This window comes from Vanellus vanellus, assembly GCF_965231255.1.
Source record: "Vanellus vanellus genome assembly, chromosome: 4".
In the NCBI taxonomy this organism is placed as follows: Eukaryota; Metazoa; Chordata; class Aves; order Charadriiformes; family Charadriidae; genus Vanellus; species Vanellus vanellus.
In genome coordinates, this window is record NC_138909.1 from 9,231,349 (window position 1) to 9,257,732 (window position 26,384).

Below are 26,384 nucleotides of genomic sequence, written 5' to 3' on the forward strand. Positions count from 1 at the left end.
CTGCCGGCTTAACTGATTGTAAACTAGTATGAAATGTCAGCTATTTTGCTGGTAATTATCTCACTTATGCCATCCTGTGAATAATTTTCATGGGACAACGCACACCTGTTTCAGGTTCTAAGTGATGTTAACTTGGTTTGGTTTTGTTTCACAGATGACTGCCGAAATCAACAAGAATTGTCCTGCTTACTGCTGAAATTCAGATCAGACCCTGAATGGATAAAGCTTTGTTTAAATTTGGGAAAAAATAAAATCAAATAAAGGTATGTAAGAACTACTTAAGCACTTGAATACCCTTCAGCTTCTAATTTAAGTAGTCTGGACTTGCACTAACAGTAGAGGAATAGAGCTTAGTAGGGAAAAACGTGATTTTTTTTGTACGATGCAAATCAAAACTTGGAGCTATTACAGAGCATCTCTTTCAATTTAAATTTTTATCTGATGTCACATGTAGGATTTTCAGTGGTATGGTTTTGGATCTGTTGAATTATCATTTGCAAATATTTCTCTGAAAGACTGGTAGGTATAAAGTGTAGGGCAAAACGAACCAGCTGTTACAACTTGAAATGTCTAAGTAAACAGAGATGTGTGTAGATTTTGAGATGTGTGCAGGCAGGAGAAACATTGCTGGAGGAAGATGAGTGTGACCACACAGCTGTTTGCGTGCTACTTTTCCCACTGAAGCCTGGCTGGATGAAGGGGTAGAATTGCAACTATTGTTGTTGCTGGTAATTGCCAGGTAGACTGTTCTGCTGGAAGTCTTTTTTTGCCCTGAGGTGAGCACTCAATAGCTGTTCCCTGCTTTGAGTCCCCTTTACTACTCCAAACAGTGTGCTAACTACTAGATCAGAAGATGGAAGGAAAATGGAAAGGAGCGACTACTCTTTTCCTCCATCCTGTCCATATTTTGCCCTCAAATTGCTGTAATTTGTTACCTTTCTCCTAAAACCAATCTTACTGAACACTTGAAGATTTGGAAAGGGGGGGGGATAGAAGGACTATGTTGGGAAAACATTCCCCTCTTTTTAAGCATTGGATTATTATTCAGTGATCTTATTTTTGAAATAAAAGATGTCTAGTATACATATAATTCTGCCTTGAAAGACTATTTTCTCAATTTTACTGCAATCCATTTTAAAGCTGTATATACAAGTTCTTTTTTTGTTAACAGATTTTTCTGCACTATGTTTGGATATATTTCTTAAGGAAATGACATCTCAGGATAGAGTCATAAGGACATAACTGTGAGTGATCCTGCATAAAAACTCCCATTGAAATTGACGGGATATCTGCGTATTGAGAACTAAGACCAAACGTTATATATTTGTAGGAAATGGCCAACATACAGATTTTTGTCACTTTGCAAGCACAAGAACACATAGATGGCAGTTTCATAACAACAGTGTTTCTCATTGTAGCTTGCTTATTTGAAACCTTCCCCCAGAAATGAAAACATGGGTTCACCTTGTATTTTATCCTTTACACTTTTTGTGTAATGAGCACATGGCACAGCTGCCAAAAAAAAATAATAAATTAGTATATATGAAATTACTGGGTACTGCATAAATGTCTTAAATGTGCGATTACTGCCTGCTGTATTTAGAACAAAGGAGACAACTGACTGCCCTTTTTGGTGTTGTCTGGGAATATAAAATGTAGAGAAACCTGTTGCTTTGATATCTTCAAACTGATACAGGCTTCATGATATACCCAAATATTTGTACATGCTATACATGCAGAAAACTACACTTTTGCTGTACAGTCGCTGCTTCCCTTGTGAAATAATTTATCATTGGTCTAGGAATGAATAGTTCAGGATAAAAACTATTTGTCCCCGTCTTTTGCGTAGAAAATGCTGTGATTTTGCATTCAGCTGTGTGTACTTCCATACTAGAAAGCTTATGGTTTCTTTCATTATGCCGTGTTAACACGAAGAGGCATTAAAAGAAATCCCTGTGGGTGATTGCTTGCTTCCCATGGAATAACCACTCCTGTACGTATGCTCTTTGCCTCCACAGGGGGTTAGTATACAGCTGCCAAGAAACTGCTTTTAAAAAGTCCTGCCTTTCTGTGATCAAGTTCCAGCTTGGCAATCTCTGTAAAGGGCTAATTATAGCCAGCTGCAATTAGCCAGCCAGCCCCACAAGGGGCTAATTGTAGCCACCAGCAGCCACGGTACTGACTGCAGAGGCCAGCGGGCAGCCTGGGACAAAGGCAGAGGAAGAAAGGTGTTTTTCCTTGGGACTTGGAGGGACGACTGAAAAGCACACAGTCACCCAGGGAGCTCCCACCTTTGCTGCCCTGACTGCGGGGCCGAGGGCAGAGCTGGGGATGGGATGGGAAAGGGGTCTGCTCTCCAGCCCTGCATCTGGCTGTCCTAACTGCAAAGTGGCCTTTTTGCCATTTGAAAGCTTGCCGTTGTAATTTTTGTTCCAATAAAACTTGTCTTCCGCTTTCAGAGTTCTTGGCAATTCTAGTCTCAGGGGAAGGTGGCCTGCGCCTGACCCCAGTTCCCGGACCCTGACTACAGCTGCTGCCGAGCGTCCCTGTGCTCATCATCCAACAGCAAAGTCCTCAGGGTTCCCTTTCTCAGAACCCGGGGACCTTTAACGGGACAGTGCCACAACACGCGGCAGGTAAAAGCAGGAATGCTAAGAAATAATGTTTAAATTAAAAACAATGAGGAATGATGACAACAGGGGTGACAGGAGGGAATGCTCAGAGGGGAGAAGAGTGCTGCTCCAAGTGGTTTTTGTTCGCAGCAGAGGTGCTGGCACGGCTGCTGGTGGGTGAGCAGCTGGACCTCCACAGTGCCCTGTGTGTCTGTGTCCCTGGTCCTCAGGTCAGGCTTTGGTTAGGTCCTCTTCAGGGTGTAGGGACTGGGGAATGGAAAAGGGATGGTGCACAGACCGATTTTATTCTGGGGTGTAACTGGTGCGGAGCTTAAGTATGTAGTCTCTGTGGACACAGCCTCTGACTACACCCCTATTTATTTATAGTGTTTTTTTCAAAACTATGTTTTCAGGACCTGGCTCGTTTAATCTCAGTGACCACACTTGGGCTAAAGAATAGTCTTCTGTGTGCATTAGGGAAATACTCTCTTTTCAGACACTCATTCATGAGACTTGAAGAACTGCAGAGGCTGGGGGAACACGGAAATAAAGGAGTTGGGCTTTGCCCTTTTAAAGGGTGTACAGTGCCAGTCTTTTGTGATATCAAGTCTCATAGGAAAGCTGGGCATCTCATAGAGATAAATGTAGCTCCCACTGCTAATAGAATCCATTTTTCACTGAGTTACTTGAGAATGAGGTCATGCCTTACTGCGTTTAACAAACTAGGATGTTATTTTGAGAAAATTCTTCCTGACTCCCTCCTAGGATTCGTTTTATGTGGTGATACATGGCATTGATACGTCCCTACAAATACTTTGTCTCACTGAGATACAAATCGTTTAGTAGTTCTTAAAATTCCTTTTCCTTGGGCTCTGAGTTCTACTGATTATTTCTTTAACTTCAGAATTTTATTTCCAATGTCTTGATTCACTTAAGTTGATACGGACTTTTTTTTCCCCCAGGATGGCTTCCTTTCATATATCTTAACCATATTTCCTAATGTCTGCAGTGAATGGAAAGTACGTACTTCTTGGAGCAGAATTAGAGGTTATCCTTTAACATAAAACATCTATTAGTCAAAGGCAATTGCGTTTAATGCTTTTCTTGGTACTAAGTTGCAGCAGGCCCTTGACACTTACCAGTTGTTAACGTGTTTCAGAAGACTAGTAGCATACATTTGCAAAATGCTTCCTTATTTTTTATTTTTACTAGGGGTAATTAAGATTTTGAAAAATTCTTGAGTGTGATGGCATGTGTTTTGGGCTCTTTTCTGTAAATCGAAAGTGTTTTGGTTGCTGTAGCTGGAAATGTGAATGAGTAAAACAGTGGTGACTTCTTATCTATTATTATATTATATGCAGAGGCTTAGAAACTATCTTCAACATTATTTAAAACCATATAATAGCATCAATGCAATATTTGATGCTTACAAAATCTCAGTAAGGAAGAAGATTTTCCCTGTTTTTTAGCATTTGTGGGAAAAAAAGGAGAGAGAGAGAGAGAGAGAGAAGGGGAGAGGGGGACTTCAGTAAACATGAGTCACAGAAACAAGATTTGGGTCTTAAAGTTCTGATTCATCTTCTAGGCCAACCTGAAAGCGATGTGAGGCGGCCAACCTTGCATTTGACTTTATGGTATCATTTGCTATTGTCATATTTGCCTGATTTTTTGGTTGAAATAACACAAGAGCAGTTCACAACTTTTTGATAGAAGCCAAGAAATGTGCCCTTTTTTAGTTCGAAAAGAAATGGCAAGTACAGTCTGGGGCTGATTTCAATATACTATATTTTTTTCTGCTTCTGATTGGATGTTTACATGCTGGGTTTCCTCTAGCGTATATTTTTGCATCACATGTACTCTCAGATTGTGCTAGAAATGATCTCCCTTACTGTAGTATCTGGGCTCGAGGTCTGTTTCTGCAGGCATTGTGTTGTGTCGGTAGTGCAACTGATCACATGGGAACATGACAAATTATAATAATTACATTCTTGTCCGTGAAGTTGCTACTTTGCAGGGAACTAAAACTGGTGATACTCGTTTGTAATTAGCTTTGTGAACTGCTGTAATTATATATTTGGAAAATGACGGCATTTTACTTTTCCTCATTGTTCAAAAGAACAGATGACTGTAGAGGAGTACCTTGTAATGGCTCTGAATTACATTTAAGTGTTTGCTGTTTAATACTGCTTAATCTGGTCTTATTACTTGTATTATTTTTGAGTGTTTGGTTGGGTTCAATTTGATGGATTTTACAATGTTGGCGTGTCTGCTTTATCTTCAAATTCCAGTTAATAGATAAACTGCTAAATTGTCTCAGTACTGTCGTGTACATATACGTGCCATATAAGCCCATCTCTGTTTACATACCATGTATGTGGAGCTGAAATGGATTTGTTATCTTTATCTTGTGCCCCTGACTGCTCCGCTTGCTCTGTGCCTTTTAATCTCTCTCTCCAGGATTTACAGTGGCATTTCAGTTTCATGAGGCGTTGCGAATAACTGCCATTAAAAACAACCCTCAGGGGAAAACTCTTTCTTTTATGGTACTCCTCCTCCTCTATGTGGAGCTCCGCTCCAGCCCTAACAGAGAACTTCATATTTTGCCAGACACGTTCTGTAACTGGAGAAGTCCACGCTGCTGCGAACTGAAAACACACATTTGGTTAGTGTAATACCTGAGTTTCACTAGTGACCGATAGAGGTCTCTGTCATTTTCAGTTCGTGAAATATACAAATATAGAATGCAGGGTAATAGACATAATGTATGTTATTAAAATATTATTATATTTCATTATTATAACTATATAATATATAGTATAATAATTAATTATTATATTAAAATATTATAATTAAGTGTTACTAGCTTTTGTAGTACCGTGATTATAAATCTCTTCTCTCAATAGAGATGATTTACAGGAAGAGCTGCGAAAATGTAGGTGTTCAGATAATAACGTCCTGTGGAATCATATCATTCAGACAACAATTTCAACTTAGCTCACTGCCCTACTCTGGGGGGCTTTTATTTAGAAAAACCACATTTTAAATGTGATATTTGCAAATCAATTCCTCAGACTTTTTTTTTTTGTCAAAATGAAGTTTTGAAAATAAGTTCACTTGTGCCAACCTGAATCCCCTTTCTACCATCACTCAATGTGGAATATTGCTTACTCATAAGCCTAAAGAAGCCACCAGCATAACAGCTTTTTGCATATTATAATGCTCTGTGTCTAAGTCTGATAATATATAGTCTTTCTGACATAGGCTGTAATTCCTATACAGCTTTTCTTCGAGACTTATTCCTGCTTTAATTTAATTTGCAGCCCTGTGACTTGTACTTGAACAGCTATACGTGGAACCATGCTGCAAACTGGATCACTGTCTGAGCATCCTCCTCTCACAAAAGGATGATATTGGCTGCAACTTTGTACATGCCTAGAGAGTGAATGCAGGTAGTGTCCAGGGGATTGATACAGACCTGTCTTATACTTTGCTCAGGATTATGAGCCTGGAGACATAAAGTCTGATGTTTTTAAAGATCTTTGTAGGCTTTTATTACATGTGCATCATGATACCTCAGATATAAATACCCACAAATTAGGGATGGTTTGAAGTCTAGTATGAAGTCTAAATCTGAATTTTTGAGCAAACTACTCAGATTTTAAATGTGAAGATTAAAGTCCAGAATCTGAAGGCCATTTCAGCTGCAGAGTAGATGTGCCTAGGATTAAAATAATAGCATTTCTCTTTGGATGCAGCACAAGACATTAACAGTATGCCGTTTCCAGTAGCACAATGGATCATGAGAATTTTGGAGGGTGGAAATTCTTATTAGGAAATCTAGAATAAATCTGTGTGTTTAAAATACCGAGAACATTTTCTTCTCTTTGCTTTTCTATAACTTTTATTTATGAACTTCAATTATGGTTCTGGGCTTCATTTTCCTCCATGCACTAGAAGAAATTTGGGCTTATTAAATCCCAGGTCTTTTCAGCGTCTATCACAAATGTAAATGAACAGTCTGTAGTGTTGCATGCTCTCTGGATTGCTCTGATGATCCCGTTGCCATGGTGATAACAGAGCATACAGGTTCATGAGACTGTATTAGTAATGCAGCAGTTTGAAACTTAATCAATGTACTGCTACTTCTCTGTATTTCAATATCACTTCAGCAAAATTGAATTCTAGTCAGTTGTCAGTCCAGTTTATTTCCTATGGATTTCTTCTACAAAATTTCCCTCTTTATTCTAGGCACTGATCATGATATAGTAATTGAAATCTGTAGTGGTCTGTCATGCTAATTGTATGACTGTCTTGTAGCAGGCAATCTTTGGCTGTTGTATTCAACAGCAAACAGGTGAGGAATATTTCGGGCTGAATACATAAATTGTAACCTTTGTGCAGAAAAGATTCTTTTTTTCTATTTTTTCAGAAGATTCATCTTGGATAGTTTTGTTAATTTTGAAAAATTTTCAGCATAGTGTAGAATTTGAAAATGACTGTGCCTATTAGAAGTAAGTTAAAGCTGTCAAAAACAACCGAATGAATCTTGTCTCCTAGAACTTAAAAAAATACATTGAGGAAAAGATATTTCACTCTTATGAAACACTAATCAAAAATATGTTCACAGCAGTACTTCAGATTCTCTTGCTTCTGAAAGAATTTTAACTTTTAAAATAATGTCACCAAATGATTAGTGGCAATTATTCATCTATTGTTAGTATCATTAAAGGCAAACAGTGAGATAGGGATCGATATAATTTTAGAGGTGAATGTTGCTATGTAGTGAAAAAAATGCAAATTCTTCCCATGTGAACAGTTTTGACCTATTTGTTCAAGAGTAGAATAAAACCCTCAAGTTTTCTGTACTGCATGTCAGTACTAAAAATGATCATTTGTTTTTTATAGAGTGCCATGTTAATGACATTTAACATGCAAAGACGTACAAAATTGAATTTACACCTGTGAGTCATGAACCACAAAAGCTTTATTCTGAAGGTTTGTAACATCAGAAAACAGTGCACATGTATAATGCAGCTGTCTCTAGACTGAATATAGGCCTATAATTAATTTCAGGGCATCTTCTTATACCACAAACATTCAGAAACATTGGTTTATGAGGAGTAGCAGACTGCAGCAGGTAAATACAGTTTGAAGGGGTCTCCAGGGTCAGGCCTAGAAAGGGCATGTCAGAAGATATTGAAGCCGAAATGAAACTATACCAAAATATGCCAATTCAGAAAGTTCTCTACTTGTTTTGTAGTTAAGCAGGACCATTTATACGAGGCTGGTTCTAATTTTATGGTAGTGATAGTTTAAACTTCTGTAGCTCTTCTCATTTTACTGAAGTGGATTTAATCATCAGTTTGTAAAAAAGAAAAAAAAGCAAAAAAAAAAAAAAAAGAGACATATTTCTGAATAGACTAGAGGGTAAAAGGTGCTGTTACCAGGTGACAAACTAGAAAGTGGGGTAATGAAAGAGGATCTGTCTTCTGCTCGGTTATTCAGGGAGTTGTCACCTTAGCAGGAAACAGACCTCTGAAGCCCTTGCTCATGATCTCTCCTAGCATCCGGAATGTGTTTGCTCTCCAGGCCTGCACAATTTACAGTGCTGTGGCGCACAGATTAGAGAAGACAGAATTTTTAGTTTTGCATATACTTGCGTGTTTTGTTTTAAACTACTAAACTAAAATCAGTTTATATTTATTTATTTAAATTTGGAAACCACAGGTTATGGAAAGGCAGAGATGAAGACCTTTAAAAATCCATATGATTGACTGCAAGGTTAACTAGTTTATGAAACTTTGTGGACAAATTATTGACTCAAAACCAGTATGTTGGAAGTGTAGGATCTATTTCTTACCAGGTATTTAGTGTCTAAGCTTTCAGAAGTTATTTAGCCTCAGTGTTTTAGTTTCCACACCCAATGAAACACCTTTCTCAAGTTATGTTGTAGGGCTACATTAATTCATGGATGAAATCATCTGTAGTGCACAGTGGTCTCCAAACTCCTTATACACAGACTTATTATTTCTTACACGGTGTACCGAATAACTACTTTCCTTTTAACCTCCTGCTGAACAGGTGGGATGCCTGTAAGAAACCTTTATCACAAAAGCAAAGATTTAGAGGGCAGAACATGACCTGATGGGAATACAGGAAGGAAAATCACTCTGAGGCAGATCACTCTTTAAGTCTCATTTCAGTCTTCCAAAATAGCTCTTCGGAAGGTTGCTAGTAACAGACTGGTTTGGGGCCAGATCTTCACAGCTGAAAAAGTGAAGGTAAAGAGCTGTTATACTGTTTTCATGCACAGCTGTTGCCAAAAATCTGTAGGGCAGGAATGAGTCATGCCTCTGAAGAGTGTGCGTACACAAGCAATGTGTACAGTCAGCCCCCAATGAGTTGCAGTAAGTGTTCTGTTTGACTCCTTCAAGGCTCTGAATCCCAAGCAACGCATAGTTTCCCCCCCGCCCCCGAGCCCTCCCTTCAGATAAGCCTACAGTAGTTTAAAAAGTTTCTTAGGGAAACGCAATTAGTAACAAGATTTAATAAAAGCAAAACAACTGAATATGAGGAGAGGAGTTGCTATTCTTTTGTTCTTCCTATGTAATGTAAGATAATAGCGAGAAAGCGATTACATTACAACTAAATGAATTAAACAAAGCTCCAAAACATAAATTAGAATTTAACTGTGCCATTAAAAACTAATTTAATTTCCAAGCCATCATTACTAGATAATAAAGACCTACTGCAAAATGCACAACAATCTCTTGTGAACACAGGAAAAAAAGCAAGCAATAAATCTCGTTGAGCAGATGAGTTTTTGTTACATTAGTAGAGGAAAAAAAATGCTGAATGGATGTTTTAGTACATAATGAGAACGTGGAAGTAATGGAACAATTGGGCAGCTTAATTTTAGCCATAAATGGTTCTATAGTTAAGGAAAGACCCTAGGGAATGTATATATATATATATATAAATGTATGCAGTATTGATTTTCTTGGTATGAAACTTCTTTTAATCAAAATAGCTTATGAATTTACAGTAACATTAAGTTAACATACACTAGATGTTATCCTTAGCCTCAGAAAAAACAGTAAGTTGAATGTGGAGATGTGTGGCATGCAAATACACAGCATGAGCATACATCAAAAGATGCTTGTTTTCCTCAAACAAAAATAACCTTCAAGCTGATTAATACTTTTCTGTTTTGCTGGAATTTCATGTAGTGTTGAAGTTGTGGACTGGCTGGGGTAGAACCTGCTTCCAGGTTTGCATATGTGAGCACACTTTTGGTCTGTTTCTGCAGTTTCCCTTTGCTTTTGGTTTTCTGTCTAAACTTATGTTGATCCCTATTCCATCTTGCAGTACATGTCAGAAAAAATCATAATCTCTGTATTTCTTGATGCATTTAATATAGTTGCTGTGGGCAGCACGTGCCTTGGCGCTGCAAGCCAGTGCAGTTATTTTGGCACAGTACCACCAGCACATATGCCAAGAGCCAAGTCCTGCAGGAACTTCCAAAAAATAATTTTCTTGCCATGCTTTTATTATCCGGTAGTGCCAGCAGATGGCAGTCCGGTACTTTGCTGCTAGTCTACAGGTGGTCAGATTACAAAATTAGAGTTTTAAGTTTAATGCAATTAATACAGTTGCTAAAAGAAATGCTTCTAGCTTGATTATTCCAACGTTTTTGTTTCCTTCTCTCCCCTCTTTACCAAGGGTCCGTCAGGAAGTCTGTCGCTCTGCCTTCTCTTCTGCGTGATACTGGAGTTCGAACTTTACCCCCAAACTGTGGTTGTGTGAAACTGAGAGTATGTGTACGGAAGTTGCTGTGCAGTCTGTCCCCTTGGCATTGACAGGACTATATAATTTATACGCTTCATATTTTAAGACTCATTCCGTCTGAGTAACTTTAATCAGCCTACCTGCAATTCTCCCTGTAGTATCGTGAGGTCAGATACTCTCTCGCCTCAGTGGCTGTGTCGTGTTGATGTAGGAAGCTAAAACAGCTGCCATACTCAATCACAGAGGCATAAGGAATGTAATTTGTAATTTAGGCCCAACTCTTGCAAACACTTACACACATGTACAACTTCGGGCGTGAGTTTTTTCTTAGCAGTTGGAGCTACTCATGGATTTAGTTATCGATAGGCTTATTGGGGCATTGGGCAGGATTGGGGCATTGCTTGTAAATCAACATGTAGAACTGGTGAGGGCGCTTTAATCACTTTGGATACAAAGACAGACCTGTATTAATGACCGTTGACACTATTTTACTGAAAAATATTCTTTCTGACTCATTGTAGCTACCAGGTAAAAAGTCCTCAAAGAGAAAGACAATTCCCATCTTTAAACTTGCATTGTTCATTTTATTTTTGCTTTTGTTTATTATTTATGTGTTCCCATAAATGCTTCTCATGCCGCTTCTTTTGGTGCACGCATAATTCTCACCATAAGAACATCTTCCAATACAACAGCATAGACCTTGTCTTTTTAGGGGTGTGACTTTTCCTGACAAGAGAAAGCATTTGGGAACTCAGGGGATTCTGGAAGTTATGGCTGAGCAGAATAATTAGCCAGTATCTCCTGGGCTGTCATTTTCAGCAGCTTTTCCCAGTGCAGACTTGTGCAGAGCAGCGGAAGGGAATGTGCTAGAGCATTGGCAGTGGTTTGGGAAAAAAATTAATAGTATCTTAAACCTTTTTCTAATATCACTTCCCGTTCTGTCTAGACGTGACTTTACGCTGGCGGCAAAGTTGGTGACGTGCATTAGTGATATACTCTAAGTGTAACTTTATTTACATAGACGTGCTACTCCTGAAATGAGATGGTCAACACCAGTGACCAGCAAATAGACTTACCTGATGAACAGGTATGATCCGATCCCAAGGCCAAAGTTTTACTGCTTGTGTGGCTTTCCTTCTCTTCAAGCTGCTTTGACCTTGATTCCTTAGAAAGCATTAAGCTACCACCACTGTATTTTCTAAAAGTGAAAAAAGGCTAAGCATAGGCTAAGAAAAAGAGATTGATAGCTTATAATATCTCCACGGGATGATGCTTAGAAAGTAGGCTTAGTAATACTAGTAAAGTACTATTATAAAAAGTTGGAGTGTGTGAGAATATGTATAGATGTACTATGTTGTACTGTTCCTTCACTCTTGCTGTGACGCCAGCCTTATCTGAAAAAGTACTGAGATAAGCTGCCCGTGAATTAGTGGTGTGGAAACCAGTTGGACTTCAGAGGGCATAAACTGTTGGCATAATTTGTCTCAGAATTAAGTTATGGTAATTCTCACCAGTAAGTTGCCTTTACTGGTGTGATTCCACTGAAGTAAACAGTACTGCTTGTGTGACTGCAAGTACTATTTCAGAATTAGTCATTAGATTGTTCTAGCATATCAGGACTGGGTAGTTTATATAATGCACAACTATAACACAAAGAGTGATTAAAAATCAGGTAATCACCCATAATGCTAATGGGCTTGTTGCCACAGAAAAGAAATGTCAATTAAAATTCTCATGAATTATTTACACAATCCCCCCCCCCCCAATTTGATTCTAAATTGAGTGTTAGCTTTAGGTCAGAGTTTTATGGGGAGAGCTGTAACCCTTCTGAGCTGCACATGCACTCATTAGCTACAGGCACATTTGCAAATGTGCCGGAGTTCTCTTGTAGCTGCCAGTCTATTAAATAAAGATCAGGTTCCCTCCTTGAAGCCCTGCTGCTGTGTTGCCTCCTACAGGAATGTGCCTTCCACAGTTCTAAAAGCTGTCTCGGCCCAAGGATTCTTTATCAGATTTGAGGAAATGACCAGCTGTCAAATTAACAGCTATGAGGGTTGCTTTTTATTTTACTTTGATTTCAGGCAATTAGTATTCAGCCTCTAGCAGTAGTGTAATTATCCACAAAATATTAAAAAATTTGCGATACTCTGTGTGTGTGTGATGCCTACCTTTACCCCTTGTGGTTGTGTGAAACAAATGAGAGATGTAATCATCTGCTAATTCTTAAGCAGAGATATTTCATAAATGTGTGAAACTTCTACATGCCACCTGAAGCATCTGCCTCATGGTATTTGTCACACTTGGCCTCTTTAACATAGGAGTGAAATACATATTACCGTTTCTGACACTGTCATGATAGATTAAATGAGACGATTGGGATGTCCTATGCATGTTTCAAACATGTAAAAGCAGCATAAAGGGTGGTAATTTATTTAACTGTCACAGTGAAAATCATAGAATTAGATTAACTGGTGTTTTTTCTTCTGTTCTATTGGTTGTCTATTGCTGTGATTTGTTTTTGCATGTCAGAACAAATATCTATAATCTGAAGTTGGCTAAACAACACTTTTCTGGTTTGGCACAGATAGACAATTGGGTGGCTCCTGTGAGGACAGGACAAGTGGACCACCACTGAAACTGAGCCTGTGTCTTGGCTGCAAGAAAATACAGTCGTTACCGTCATATGAGCTTTTCTCTGTGTTGTCATATATGTTGATTGTTTTTTTTTATTATTATTTTTTTAAGGAGCAGCAATTCAGATTTGAAAAATTCAGTCACAAGTGTAAGCGTTTACCAGTGAGCAAGATTTTATTCTTCCTGTTCTGTCAGTAACATTGCTGGCCAAGTTTCACTGGTTGGATCAGTCAGGTTCATGGCCAGTCAGGTGATACTGAAGAGCTTACAAGAGCATCATGGACTGTAGGATCAGTTTGACTGTAATGGCCTGGGAAAACAAAACAAGAAACCATTACCGCTCTATTTAAATACTAAATGGAAAGACCTCGTACAGTTTCTTTGGTCTAGATAAACTTGCCATTGTTGGAAGTTGAAACAGAACTCGTCTTTGCATGCAAAGTGTATGCATTTGACCTAGGAGTCATTGACGGACAAAATGCTATTCTTTTCCCCAAAATAACTGCAGAGCAGACCTCAGCCTTCATTAGCTCTTTCTTCCCCAAGTGTTTCCCTGTTTGGAACATTACTGGAGTCTTTTATTTGTTATTAGTAATTTACCATTTATTAAAAGTAGGTTTCATTGCATTGTTGAGTTTTCAGGATCTTGTGTTGTACCCTGCTTCTTCCAGTGACAGGGACACGTATGAGAGAGGAAACCTGCTCAGGTACTTGTTACGTTTTGTGGATACTCTCTGCTGTAGCTTGCTGTGTGAAGTAGATAACAGTTATGTTGACCATAGAAATGTTGGCTCTCATGCTCTTTGGGAATTCTGGGAGTTTTGTTTTGTTTTTTTTTTTTTTCCTTTTTAATGTTTCTGACTTGAATGGAAAAGGGGAAGGATGAGGAGGCAGACTTATATTTTTTTGCTAGTATCTCAGTCTGGTGAAGTGCCTGCTGCGATATAGTGGCACGGAAGCGACTGTTTTTCTCCTGATGTGTGTTACGGTACAGACAAAATACTTGAGGTCTTGCCTCTGCCCCAACAAGTATTCAGATATGTGCAAAGTGGAAATGTTCCCACAGAAATTCATTAGAGAGTAGCAGGCAATAGGGCATTTAGGATAGCCTCCCGCAGAGTGGGAGAGGAGGACTCAAAACTTCCCTCCCTGTCAAGCCTGGCGTGGGATCCAGATTTAAATTGCACTGTACAGGTAAGTATTCTGCCTGAGGGAATATTGTGAGGGAAAGGGATGTTCCAACTCTCACTACTTTTTCCATGGCTTTGTGACATTTTCCTATCTCCATTTCTTAATCCTCCCTACCATCTTTTCAGAATAGTTTTTAATCCAAAACCACAAAGGAAAGTTAAGCAGAAATCAGTCTCGTGGCAGCTAAAATGGTGCTACTGATGAGTAAAATATTCAAAAATAATGGCTGCTTAGTGTTACTGGCATGGCACAGAAGGTTTGGGGTCGAAGTGGTGTTGCCAATGCTTGGGAGCTCTCAATAGTACAAAAGTTACTGGGATAATCCTGACAGGTCTGGGGGTTTGGATTCCTTAGTAAATCCTGTCTCAGATGTCAGGGTTTGATTTTTATTTGTCCTTTTTCCTCTTCACAGTACATTTATGGGTTTCACAACAATATCTTGAGATTTGTGCTTCCATATAAGAATGAAGCTGTGAATCTTCCTCATCGATTTCCAAATGTATAACCTGTTTCTCAGACTTCCTAAATAAGTATTTTGTATTAGCCTATATATATTTCTCCTTGTCATCTTCTTTGCATCCTGCTTTCCCAATTCTGTTTCATTTAATTCACCAGAGTGATGTATATATTTTGTAAATGTCACTTTCATAATACCTAATGTAGCCCAGTATTAGAATAATCTCCTTTAATTTCTATGTGCTTAAACATTGTTTCTTGTCCTTATTTTTTTTTTTTTTTTTTTTTTTTTTATAAAAAGGAGTCAGTTAACCAAAAGTTGAAGAATTTCACATATTCTTTTCAATTCTGTCTTCTGGTAGTGCCTTTTACCATACAACAGCAACTACTAAAAAAAATAAGGCCTGGCAGAAAGGGAGCTTTTTTAGAGAAATCCGAGTTTACAGCATACCATTTCCTGCATTGGAATGTTAAAATGCAAACCTTTTCAGCAGTCACCTCTCTGTCCATTGAAGATAGAGTTCTCTTTTCTTGTTATTTTGTCTGTAGATTCATTATCTTACCTTTTTCTAATTTGAATTGTGTAAGTCACTTATCTGCCCATGATTCTAGTCTAGCCAAGTCCCTGTGAATCTTATTGCTTTCCTATTGTGTATTTGTTGATTCACCCATTTCGTATCAGCAGCACATTTCATCACTTTACTGCATTTTCCTCCTTTCAGGTTTATAAAGTAAACAAAATCAATACTAATGTTACGGTATTCCACAAGTCAACTCCTTCCATTTGGAACTGCTTCTAGTCATAAGTACCTTCTGGCTCTAGTATGCTAACTAGTTTTTATCCAGTCAAGCAACTCGTCTCCTTTATCTCACGTACTAAAGTGAATATGCAACAATTTGCAAAGCATCTTGCAGCATTCTTCATTAGAAGTCGAACAGTGCTTCCAGTCGGGTCTGAAACAGGCTGACCAAAAAGTTGTTTAAGCTTTTTAAAAAGCCATCAAATTCAGAGAGATTTTCCCTGGAGGTTACTTATAAAGAACAGAAGAGCTCTAAAGCACTCGCATCATCTGCTGCCTCTTTGCTCATTCTTGTCTCTGTGTTATGAGGCTCTTCTGTATATCATTATATGACAGGACAGTTTTTTAGCTGGTGAAAATTGGTGCAGCTCGACTAGTCTCAATAGTGTCATGGTGATGTATGCTTCATTAGCACCTGGCTTAGGCTGCTTAAGTGATGAATGACATTAGTGCCCTGCCATGATGATATTTGGTATCCCCGAATATGATTTTGTGACTTTGACGTCAAGTATCATGGTTGCAGGCATGCATGATGATCTGCCATCATGATCAAACTCAAGATTCTCTATACCAAGAAGGCAAGTCCCTGACATTTGTGCAAGAAGGGCAACTGTTAACTCCAGATGAGAAATAGACTGTTGTAACTCCTTGCATTGATCACTGAAGAAACTAGACAAACAACTGCTGCTTTTGCTTTCTCCAGAGCAAACCCAGCCTATTTGCCAAAATATTTACAGTCCATATAAAAACAAATATGTCATACAAAGTCATAAAATATTACTTTGCAGCAATACTAGCTACGTCATGATTTATGGGTATTTAATGAGAAGCCTACACATGAACCTCCATCTGGAATGAGATTTATTAGTCAATGAACCTGTGAGGAAAATTTTGTGAAAGGTGGAGGGAGATCTATGTGTGCCTTTCTTTTTGCTAAAATGCACAAAACCAGCTAGCGTGAATGCATATGTTCTAGGGATTTTCATTTTGATCAAGGACTGAACCCTGACACGACAGTTACCTTTACAGTAGGCACTTGGTCTCATTGTACCAGTCATTTCACAAAAAAAAAAATAAATAGCCAGGGACAGTCTACTCTTAGAAGTACAGAGTTTCAATAAACAAGACAAAGTCTGGAAGCGAGGGGAGGGAAGCATCAAGACGTGAAGTAAATTGATTACAGTCACACTGTAAGTAAGTGGCTTTAAAGGAGTTTTATTTATATCCCTTGAAAAATAATACATCTTAAGCGAGCCTTCAAAAAAAGCTGAGATTCATATCTTCATGAAGCCCATCCTATTATATCCAGTGGCATGTACAAATCAAACAGAATTTCTTCAGTGCCCTTTGACTCCACAATAAATTCCAGACACAAAGAGATGCTATCCTTTCATTTCCACAATATGAATGTTATCTTCCTTTCTATTTCTAGTTCATGTACTTGTGTCTGACATTAACAGGACTGTCTGTTGGAAATAATGCCAAAAACAACTTCTGGTGTGAAATATAGTGGACGAAGGACTGGTCTGCATGTTGCAACCATTAGGAGCTGAATTTATTTGCCTTTAAAAAAAGAAGAAGAAGAAAGCCTACACTTCTGCTTCACCAGAAGCAGTACTGTGTCTACAACTGTCTGGCTTTTGACATTTACCCAATTCAGTTTTAATGCTTAATTGTTGTAAGGTGAGCTCTTCCTCTTTGTCATTATTTCAGGACTCTCTTCAAGGTCTTTGGACAAGGTAAGAAGCAGGATAACAGCAAAAAGCCCAGCCTAGCCATGTTTAAATCTTTGTCCTTTCACAATAACTATTCTTATGCCTACTGTTCTCTCCCTGAATTGCACAGCTTAATTGTGTTTGTCAGCAAAAAGGACAAATTGGGTTTTAAAGGTGCATTGAGTTTTTTTTCTCCTGACAAGTCTGTTGGCTGGAATGAATGGAAGCAATGCCTCCTGTATTTTGCAACACATTTGACCTGGAAGATCTATCTAGTCAGTCATCCACTTCATTCTTCTGTATTCTGTGTTTCCTAATACGCCATTGAAGTGGTGGATTCTCTGTCCTCATAAAGCCTTCACTCAAAATTATGGTGTTCTTCCATCCAGGAATAGTCAGTGTTACCATTAATAGAAATGAGAAGACAGTCAGTCACCTCACTGAGACCAGTTCTTGGCTTAGTGAACCTTATGGTTTGCATAATAGGTTCTGTAGGCTTCATTCTCCATTGCTTTCACCTTGAGTAGCCACCCATGCCCATATAAAATGAGTGTTCAGAATGGTCTGATTTAGCATCCGGGCAGGATAAATGTCAAGGAGTGCAGGGCGCTGTGGAATCAAATGTTTCTGAGTTCAGTATATTTCAGTGAAAATAACGAATGTTTTTTTTCTGGGTATAATTTCCTTGATAATCCTGTTTTGAGGTGCCATTCTTAGTCAGGAATGAAGAGTATAAATGATTCAGATACTGCCCTTTATAATTGTATTATGCAGTGCGTTTCACATATCCTTAGCTAAAGTATAACCACCGTCATCTTTTTCTCTGTAGTATTCACCACTGCAGCCATAGCAGGCAAAGACCTTGCACTATCACAGAGGACTTCACTGGCCAGCTAAAGGCGATAGCCGCAAACTAATTTACAAATTTTGTTCATCTCAAGTTATTTCAGCCCAATAGGATTTCACAAAGGAAGCAAACACAAATTACACTGTAATATGAAAAACATGCAGGCAGTATTTTAATGGTTACAGCTAGGTTCATACTAGCGGTCCGTAGTCCTCAAACAGGTTTTGTTTTTGAAATTTGCAGGGAGTCAGTAGACAGAGGAACCTGTGAGTTCCTATTAGCTGTTACAAGTCCCACATTGCTCTTTAATTAGCAAGTAAATAACAGTGATGGAGACCAAGAGGACCACAATTCACAGCGAGTGTTTTTGTGAGACAGCAGTAATGAACTCTCCCTTTTGAGGTGCATTAACGATGCAGTTTCATTACTTGCTGACTGTACCCTAAGCTACAAATTAATTTCTTTTGTTCCAAATGCAGTTAGCCATGTACCCGTGTGTCAGCTGTCTTCAGAATGTAACTGGATTAGGTTCTGGTGGTGAGAAACACCTCTCCAGTTTTCATAGCAGCTGACCCATCACATACACTAAATGGAGTTCAGTTGCTCTTTGGACAGAGGCAAGGTAAATTAAATCGGTCAGATTAAAGTGGACTGCTACTAGTAACACATTTCATGGGTGCCTCCTGCTCTCTGTCTGACTAGGTTCTCTGTGAGGCTGCTGCATATAAAACACTCAGAAAAGACACTTTTATATATTTGAAAGAGAGAAAAATCATAGCCTGAAATAGCACATTCTTTCTTTCTATCTGACAAGCAATATCATAAAGGCAGCTGCTGGGAGCATAGCATGTCCGTCAAAATGTAAATTGTTTGTGACTGAAGCACCCTTCTGCAAAGATACAGCACCTACCTCTTCAAAGAAGCCTCTTTGAAACAGAACTGTACAGATATCATACCTCATTGTAGGAGAGCCTATAAGTGAGCCTTTAAAGCTATCTCCCATGATTTCCTTAGGATTTATGGTAGATTATATTCCAGGATATGTTATTTTTAGTGAAAATTACTACAAAGTAGGTTTAAAAAACATATAGATGCAGTGAACCTGAATGAAGTCCCTACCTTATCCCAAAACAGCATCACGATGGAAATATTTTGACTAATAACCTGATCCTCCCTTCCAGAAAACTGGCTGGTGCAGATTCTCTCTAGATGGCAGTGGAGCTCTTTCAATGACGGATCTGCTTCCTTCCCCCACCCTCTTTCCTTTTCTTCTGGAGACTCATTTCCAGCTGTACTGCGCTATGATTTAACAGGGCTTTGATGCTGTAAGATGTTGGCGGGCACAAATCAGATTTTTTTTTTTTTTTCTAAAAGGATAATATACTGCTTTTTCAAAGTCAATTAACACTTAGGGCAAATGAAATGGGGAGAGCTAAAGGTCAATTACTAAAGGATGGCCACAAAAACCTTTCTGGTTTACACAGCTTTCATCCAGGGATTGCAGACCCCTGGGAAAAGAAAGGAAATAATAATTAGCTCATTTCATTTCTTGATGGTTACCAATAAGATGGTTTAATACAGCTTATCTGTTTTATTTTCAGTCAAGTGTGACTGGTGCTAATAATCCTTCTGACCAGCCTGAGACTGTGTTGTTTCAAGGCATTGTACCGTCATCACAGTAGCTGGGAGATTGTTGTGGCCATTTATGCACCAGGCAAATGTTGGCGTAGAGAATAGCATTAAAACTTCAGGTTTGGAGTGCACTTAATAAGCTTTATGTATAAAAGAAATATTGTAGCTGGGCAGTCCAGCCGTTAAATAAACAAGGGCATGAGCGAGATGAAGAGCCAGTGCCATTTTTACCATCATTCATCATCCTATTTAAAACAAGCAGGTAAGTTAAAACTTGGCCTTTGGAGGTGTGTGGTGTTGATTCATTGGCATTACCAGCTGCTGACTTTTCATGGCATAACCATGATGCTGTTTTACAGGTGAACTACTGTGGATACAAGATTTAATCAGACAGGGCTCTAGTGCTGCATGGACTTGTCAGCCTCCATGTTACTCTTGTGAGTCGCTCTGACATCAGTGAGGCAACTCGCCAGTGTAAAGTACAAGTGATGTCTAAATCCTTTTGGGATGCATGCCTTGCTTGGAAAAGGGAGATTCATGTCAGGAGAGCATACAGCTTAAAGGAAACTTTATTAAAAATAACAATAACCCCAAATTAAAGGACCATTCATAACAAAATGAGGTAGCAGATTACTGCCTTGTCATCTTAATGGTGACTCTACATGAAAATGGCCAGACTTGACTTGAATCTTTGCTTTCCGCTTGCCTTTTGTGTGTCGAACAGCTTTCCAGGCAAGACTTACACTTAAGATTGCAGTCACAGTTCATTTCTATCTTTTTTTAAAATAACTCTGCTGAGTTTAATAACCTTTTCCTTTTTGAATAAGGAGTTTCTGTTTGCAGTCACATGAAAAGAAAAAAAGGGCAGTGCTACAGGCAGCAGGAGATTATTTCATGCCTGCCTACTCAAAGAGGGTTTTACAAGAGCACAAGGGCCAGGCAAAGCACATAATGAGCAAACTCTTGTGAGGTAAATTATTATTTGGGATTCTGAATGGGCCCTTAATGCGTGTGGGAAACTATGCTGCCAACTAGTTGTGTGTGGCACTTGACTCGCAGGTAAGTAGCAACTTATCTGATCGCTCTCATCTCTGCCTCATTTCACTGTCTGAGACGGCAGGGAAAGGAAGAAAAAAGTGCTGGACCTAGAAGTCGTGCTCCCTTGTTTGCTGCTGTGCCACAGAGACAGACCTCTTTCCAGCCATGAGCGCGCGTGTGTAGTGCACTAATTGTCATCCCTCACCTACGTGCAGCCGGCGGTCTTTGTCCTTTTCGTTTGAAGAGCACAGCAGCCCGGCTCTTGAGCAACAGGCAGCGAGGCACAGTGCCTAATTTGTTTCCTTGAGTTTACAAAGGGAGCGAGGATCAAAGGTGGAGCTCCTGTTCCTCAGCTACAGACTGTATCCCACTTTAAGAATATATGTAAACTTTTGTTATGCCAATGTCTGTAGTGTGGTGACACTTGAGCTAACTAGAGAGTAGAGAGGCTGCAGGTACATTTGCACTGCACAGTCCAATCCAAAGTGAGACATTTTGCTCGAAAACATGGCAGCTGCGTGGCTGCAGTGTTTTCCCTGGACTGATTCATGCTGTTGGAAAGCTGAGAGGTAGCTACCGTGTCTTTCCGGGAAACTGTAGCATGTAGGGCTATTTCGCTGGTGTGTCTGCAGTAGCAAAATGCTTCACCAACTCTCTGGGCAGGTTTTATAGCACATGCTAAGCTATGTACGGCTGTGGGGTCATGCCTGGCTTACATTTTACTCTGATGTTCACATTTCTCTGGCCGTACCCACTTATTTTGCAAAAGATTTTGTTGAGGCAGAAAACAAGGGTTCAGGATATTTGTTTGGAGCGCTGAATGTCCAGAAAACCAGAACACGTCCACTGAGCACGTTCACATTAGTTATACTGTGCCTACAACTGATCTTCGTATGTATTATAAGTCAGTGCAAGGGTCATGTGTGATGAAGAATACACGTGTATCTTTTTGTCCAGGAAAATGCAAGCTCTGCTGAGGTTGTCTCACGTTTGTCACTGTAATAACCCTAGACCAATTTCGGGGAACAGTTCTCAGGTTGCGAGCCATTTCACTGCGGTATCTGTTCTGTTGGCCACATATTGGGGAGCAAGAAATTCCAGCAGAGTGTGTCTGCTGATACACATAGAGGGAGATACATTTTCCCACATCTAGCAGAATTGTAAGACTGACTCCCCTCCCTCCCTTTTTTTGGACTTATTTTGTTCTCCATTGAATGAGATAAGATCTATACTATGCTATTAAAGAAAAAGGAAATTTGGATGCAACTTTTGTCTTCACAGCTTTGAATGGGTAAGCTTGTAAGAACAGCTGTTCTTTATTTCAGCAAAATCAGGAAATGCAGAGATGAGCAACAATAAAAAAAAAACAACCTGGGTGATCAAAACCAGTCCCTAAAGCTTTGTTTGTGTATACTGTCTTTGCATCTGAGCCAGCATCCGTTGAAATCAATGATACCTCCTTTTCTTTGTTGTCAATGGAAACAGCTTCAGGCAAAATTGGCAAGGTATGTTAGACCATGATTTCCCAGTGTGTTATGTTTAAGGGAACCCACTCTCCCACCAGCATATATAGCATGCAATCCATTGTTTTACATGGACTAAGCAAGCGAGAAACATATATACTGCAAGCTTTTCAATTATTTGGCGTTAGTGTATGGATTTAGCAAATATTTTTGAAATATATTTTCAATCCAACTTCCTCTAAAGCTCGCAAGCTAGAAAAAATATATAGATTAGTTACAGTTTTCTGTAATACTAAGATTATTTAAAAAAATGAAACGTTTCCTCATGAGCTGATGTCACGGTTCATTTCAGGCAAACTACCTGAATAGATGCATAAAAAACAGGATGGCATGTGGCCGTTGCCATTGAAGACTCCTCGTGGTCTACTTGTGAGCCAATCTGATCAGTCAGAACCTTTCAGAACACATGCATTTTATTCTGCAATCCAAATGATCGGGTAGCAGGAGAGAAGTGATTTATGAGAAAAGATTAAAGTCCCCCAAGAGTCAGTCAGTAATGCATTTGCACTCTTCACTGCTTTGATCGCTGTTGATAGTAGGGCCAGAGCTATGAATGTGTGTTTAATGGGTATTTCTAGGATTTCAGTATTTCCAGTGGATTGTAAGGAGAGTAAAAAAAGTGAATTTAAAATAACAGAATTAGTATTTCATGGCTCTTAATTTGATAGAGAGTTTTTTGTGAGATCGACAAGGCTCACTAATTCGTCCGTTCTTCTGGTTTGAAGACATCTTTCATTTTGGTTTCTTGACTTTCTTGGAAATGATTTTCTGGATCTTTTGTTAGATGCTGGGCAAATGTGACAAGGTCAATAGGAATAAAAAAACCAAACACACAGAATTAGTATCTGTTTCACTCATCCTTTGTGTAGCTAAGAAGATAATTCATAAGGTCTGTGAAGGGGGTTTCTTTCTGGAATGAAAAAGAACATGGCATGAGGATAAGGAAGTCTAATCACCTGTCTCAATGCCATTTCTCTGTCATCTTGGAGCTAGAAGGAAGTCTTAGGGTACCAGAAACCACATGGAAGCATGATAAGTTATGGGCTGCCCAGGCTTTGTCAGGACTGCGAACATTCATGTGCATTGCCAGTGTCTCCTTTTGATGTAGGAAGACCCTCAAGGGTGGTTCTTCAGGAAGCTGTAGCTACAGGAGTGTGTGGCAGTACAGCTTTGAGGGAGGAGGCAGAGAACATCGCGAACTGAAGGTGGTAGGTGCGTTTGTGGAGCAGGCTGCCTGATAGAAAGCTTATGGTAGCCTCCTTTCCTTGGGCAGATCTACAAGAAAGAAATGAGAGACTACTTTTTTTTTTTTATTTTATTTTACTATTTTCTTTTTAAGCTGTTTTGCAGACCAACCTGAAAAGGAGAAGGGAAGATGCTGTGATAGAGATCTTCACCAATGCACCAATGGGGAATTTAACTGAAACAGTTTGTCAGCCTCATCTGATGCAACATCCAACAGACTGTGGTTATCTGTACAGGATTTGAATGCTAAAGGGGCACTAAAGATCCTTATCCACTATGAAATAGGATTTGAATAAATATAAGCTGCTTCTTTGGTTCAAGCCAACCCCAGAAATGATTGCTTACCCATGTGGAAACAAACTCTTGCTATATGTATTTGCCCTGTAACCAAGAGATCCCTAAAATACTGTTGGAATTTGGAGCCATTCATTAATTGATTAATCACAGGATTGAGCCAACTTTTTAACATAGCCCTAGTTTCATGTGCTTCAAAAGTTAAATAAACCCCTACTTCATTCTGTTCCCAGTGTCAGACTCAGAACAGGCTTTGTCATTCTTTTTGCTCCTGGAAAGATGTAATTCAAAATAAGCCTTATTTTTCAGCTCCTAAGGGAAGGACTAATACTCAGGTTTTACTTTTTATTTTATTTTCAGCAATGCTTTAATTCAAGTGCTGATTAAGCAGCCCATATTGAGTGATGCTGAATTTCTCTGAGGTAATTCATGTGGTGTTTATATCACATTTCCTATGGAATGAGTTTTAAGCAGGGGATTTAACCATGCCTTCCTTGTCAAGCAGATACAGGTTGATTTTCTGAGGGTGTAATATTATGTTCTCACACTGCTGAAGAAGTGATTGATGACCCTCTTTCTTGACACACTTTAGAAAATTTGTCAGGTAGTCCACTTCTGTTACTCTGGGTTGAGTGTTACATGTTTCATCATGTGATTCTAAACCTTTTCTTTAAAGGGAGGAGCTCTTTTCTTCTTTTTTTTTTTTTTTTTTTTTTTTATACCATAAGGAATGATGTGCAAGAGAATATAGAGCGTGTCAGAATCCTTTCAGATTCATCATTTCAATATTTCCTTCTGCTACAATGGTTTAATTAGAGTAGTCTTCTTTTGGTAAGGGCTTTTGTATATCTCTAATGAAACTGAAGAGCATGAAATGTGGTTTCCCTGCTTTTAAATGAAGCCACTTTTAGAGAAATAAAATGAGAAACGAAGAAATTGTTGAAGTGACAGTGCATGAAATTAAGAGAGCCCTGACTATATTGGCAACTATTTTTTTCTTTAGTATTTTGATGACCATATAGCTAAGTGGTTGTGGGCTAATTGTGAAGAAATTTTCTTGTTTTGGTTCATATGCCTTTGACAGTTATATGGGCTCCAGGTTCATTGGAGCAATTTGTTGTCATGATCCAGTAGTTGTCTGGAGACTGGTGGAACTTTGTGCTCTGGTGGAGCCTCACTGGCTCCAACTAGGTCTTCTCCACATAGAAGATGTGCTTGCAGGCAGGTACATTGAAATCAACAGGGCTCTGCACAGTCCTTTGTCTTTTCCTGGATACAGAGTTGTGGAATCAGAGCCGTTGTTAGGCTTTGTGAAGTTGTTCAACCTCCCAGTCCTCTGCGAAAAATCTGGGCTAAGGCAGTGTGGTGAGTTAGCCTTGGCTAAGGGCCAAACGCCCACCCAGCCGCTCTCTCACTCCTCCGCCTCTGCAACACAGGCCGAGAAAACAAATAGGATGAGAAAGCTCGTGGGTTGAGGGAAAGGCAGGGAGACCACTTAGCGCTTACTGTTGCGGGCAAAACAGCCTCAACTTGAGGAAAATTAATTTGTTGCCAATTAAAATAGATTAGTGAGAAACAAAGACAAACATTAGAACAATGCCTATCCTCCAACCCTCTCCCAAGCTCGTCTTTACTTCTTCACTTTCTGTACCCGCACGGAGCAGCGCAGGGTGATGAAGGGGTATGTCACGCTCCAAAAATGTGCTTTTTGGAAGTATTCCCCATGAAGAAATCTGCTTGTTCTGAAACAAGTTGACATTTCTGACTAAAAGAAAGGTTATTTTTAAATGATGAAGAATTGGGGTTTTTTTGCTTCAAAGCAGACTTGCCAAAAAATGCTCACTGTAGCAGTTTTCTTCTGCAAATTGTGTTTTCATCTAAAGCAAAATGTTTCACAGAAATTTGCCATTTTAAATGAAAAAAAATCTAAAAGTAAACAAGCAAATTGAAATTGCATGTTGCTTATATATTTTGTATTAGAAATCAACATCTATATGCGTGTGCTTAATACCCCCTAAGCGGGGGCACACAGGGCTGCTTGCCGGCAGCTGCTGCGCTAAGTACAGTAGTACTTTCTTCGCTGCCAGTCGGTCATGGCACACACCCCAAACCACAGAACACCTTCAATATCTTGTAGCAAACTTTAGACTCTTCCAGGGCTTCTGGAGACTCAAAAAATGACCAAATCCTGCAGAAAAAGGGGAGGGGAGGGAAATCGCATCAATTAAAAAAAGCTGAGGCATTACAAAAGTGGGAGAGTAAAATCAGTCAAAACCCAATAGGGTTAACAGTGAGAAAGAAGAATTAAACATTTTGAGAGTCTAAACCAACTATTGGTAAATTGCGAAATGCTACCTCTTTGGAATGTTTTGGAAGTATTATTTTTTAAAAGGGAAGAGAAGTCCTGATTTTCCACCACAAAAAAAAGAGCACCAAGAGATGTTTTAATGAATAGAGTCCTAATTTTGAATGAGCACTCATCAGAACAGATCAGTATTCTACCATTTTTGCTAAATAGAACATTTCTTTTTAAGAGCGCATTGACAGGTGTCAGCTTCTTTTGAATTGTGACACTTCCCCATTCATTTTCCATTTTGCCTGTGTCTCTG